Source organism: Balaenoptera acutorostrata, chromosome 2 (assembly GCF_949987535.1).
Source record: "Balaenoptera acutorostrata chromosome 2, mBalAcu1.1, whole genome shotgun sequence".
Taxonomy (NCBI): domain Eukaryota; kingdom Metazoa; phylum Chordata; class Mammalia; order Artiodactyla; family Balaenopteridae; genus Balaenoptera; species Balaenoptera acutorostrata.
The window spans coordinates 161,115,829-161,118,620 of record NC_080065.1 but is presented as its reverse complement, the minus strand read 5'-3'; positions in this window follow the sequence as shown (position 1 = coordinate 161,118,620).

The following is a 2,792-nucleotide window of genomic DNA, read 5'->3' as shown; positions in this document are numbered from 1 at the left end:
TGCCGCAGCTTGCCCCAGATCACTAAGACAGTCCGAGCCGGTCTCATGTGCTGGGTAACGTGGACTCAGTGAGGACAAGGGCCCTACCTGCACTCAGAAAAACACTCTGCTCAGCCTTCCATCCAGGAGCTCACACCGACTGGCTCGTTGGTTTAGCAGGACGTCGATGTGAGGTCCAAGCTGAGCAAGGAGCACAATTCCTCCTTGACCCTGCTAGGGCCCCGGAAGAGGTAGAGCCAACTAGGCCTCGCTCAGGCCAGCCCTCCTTCAGGGATCTTGCCACACTTGGAAGCCTGCACAGGAAAAGGTACTTAGCGAAGTGCCCAGGGTTTCGCCATGCTCTCCCTCGGCAGCTCCACTACTGCAGGGACTCATGGTTGCTGTGAACTAGGATAGGTGGCCCTGCTTCGAAAAGCAGTCTTTTCCCCTTTGGAAATCTGGATTCTCGTAGCCTCGGGGCTGTTTGCGAAACCCTAGGAAGGCCCAGCTTCTACTCCCGGCAGGCACGCCCGGGGAGGAAACGAGTATGTTCCCCCAGAGAAACAGGCTGCTTGCAAGTGTCGAGGGGAGCTTCTCAGGTGCCCAGTGTGTCCCGTTTGCTTCCCTTCGCCGCTCCCATCCTGCAGGTACTTATGCTGGGTGCTAACAAGGGTAGGTGGCTCTGACGACAAAAGCAGCCTTTTCCCTTTGGAAGCTTGGATTCTAGGGTCTCAGGGGCTGCTTGCCAAACCTTGAAGTTGCCCAGGTTCTAGCCTCTGCAGGTACGCTAGCATAGCAAAGGAGCACTTTCCCCCGAGAAACCGGGTTCCTGCCACGCTGGAGGAGAGTTAATCCCGCAGACCTCGTTCCTCCTGGGAAAGCGCAAGGCCACCCTGAGCCTCAGGGCAGTGCCTAAGTTTCCACCGGACAAGCTCTGCGTGCCGCGGTTTCCATGAGGTCTCCACCGTTGTTGTGCTTCAATGGAACGCGAGGATAGCTTTCAGGACTCCAAGCACTCTGGCCTCCGCACCGTTTCCCATGCTACCACACGGATCCCCCCACGTCTCCGCTCTGCCTGCTGAGCAAGAAGCAGCCATGTAGGCCCTTCGGAACACTTCTTGCATGCAGAGCCCAAGGCGGCACACTGCTCTCTCTCTTCCTTTGGAAAACTAGGTTGCCGCAGCTTGCCCCAGATCACTAAGACAGTCCGAGCCGGTCTCATGTGCTGGGTAACGTGGACTCAGGGAGGACAAGGGCCCTACCTGCACTCAGAAAAACACTCTGCTCAGCCTTCCATCCAGGAGCTCACACCGACTGGCTCGTTGGTTTAGCAGGACGTCGATGTGAGGTCCAAGCTGAGCAAGGAGCACAATTCCTCCTTGACCCTGCTAGGGCCCCGGAAGAGGTAGAGCCAACTAGGCCTCGCTCAGGCCAGCCCTCCTTCAGGGATCTTGCCACACTTGGAAGCCTGCACAGGAAAAGGTACTTAGCGAAGTGCCCAGGGTTTCGCCATGCTCTCCCTCGGCAGCTCCACTACTGCAGGGACTCATGGTTGCTGTGAACTAGGATAGGTGGCCCTGCTTCGAAAAGCAGTCTTTTCCCCTTTGGAAATCTGGATTCTCGTAGCCTCGGGGCTGTTTGCGAAACCCTAGGAAGGCCCAGCTTCTACTCCCGGCAGGCACGCCCGGGGAGGAAACGAGTATGTTCCCCCAGAGAAACAGGCTGCTTGCAAGTGTCGAGGGGAGCTTCTCAGGTGCCCAGTGTGTCCCGTTTGCTTCCCTTCGCCGCTCCCATCCTGCAGGTACTTATGCTGGGTGCTAACAAGGGTAGGTGGCTCTGCCGACAAAAGCAGCCTTTTCCCTTTGGAAGCTTGGACTCTAGGGTCTCAGGGGCTGCTTGCCAAACCTTGAAGTTGCCCAGGTTCTAGCCTCCGCAGGTACGCTAGCATAGCAAAGGAGCACTTTCCCCCGAGAAACCGGGTTCCTGCCACGCTGGAGGAGAGTTAATCCCGCAGACCTCGTTCCTCCTGGGAAAGCGCAAGGCCACCCTGAGCCTCAGGGCAGTGCCTAAGTTTCCACCGGACAAGCTCTGCCTGCCGCGGTTTCCATGAGGTCTCCACCGTTGTTGTGCTTCAATGGAACGCGAGGATAGCTTTCAGGACTCCAAGCACTCTGGCCTCCGCACCGTTTCCCATGCTACCACACGGATCCCCCCACGTCTCCTCTCTGCCTGCTGAGCAAGAAGCAGCCGTGTAGGCCCTTCGGAACACTTCTTGCATGCAGAGCCCAAGGCGGCACACTGCTCTCTCTCTTCCTTTGGAAAACTAGGTTGCCGCAGCTTGCCCCAGATCACTAAGACAGTCCGAGCCGGTCTCTTGTGCTGGGTAACGTGGACTCAGTGAGGACAAGGGCCCTACCTGCACTCAGGAAAACACTCTGCTCAGCCTTCCATCCAGGAGCTCACACCGACTGGCTCGTTGGTTTAGCAGGACGTCGATGTGAGGTCCAAGCTGAGCAAGGAGCACAATTCCTCCTTGACCCTGCTAGGGCCCCGGAAGAGGTAGAGCCAACTAGGCCTCGCTCAGGCCAGCCCTCCTTCAGGGATCTTGCCACACTCGGAAGCCTGCACAGGAAAAGGAACTTAGCGAAGTGCCCAGGATTTCGCCATGCTCTCCCTCGGCAGCTCCACTACTGCAGGGACTCATGGTTGCTGTGAACTAGGATAGGTGGCCCTGCTTCGAAAAGCAGTCTTTTCCCGTTTGGAAATCTGCATTCTTGTAGCCTCGGGGCTGTTTGCGAAACCCTAGGAAGGCC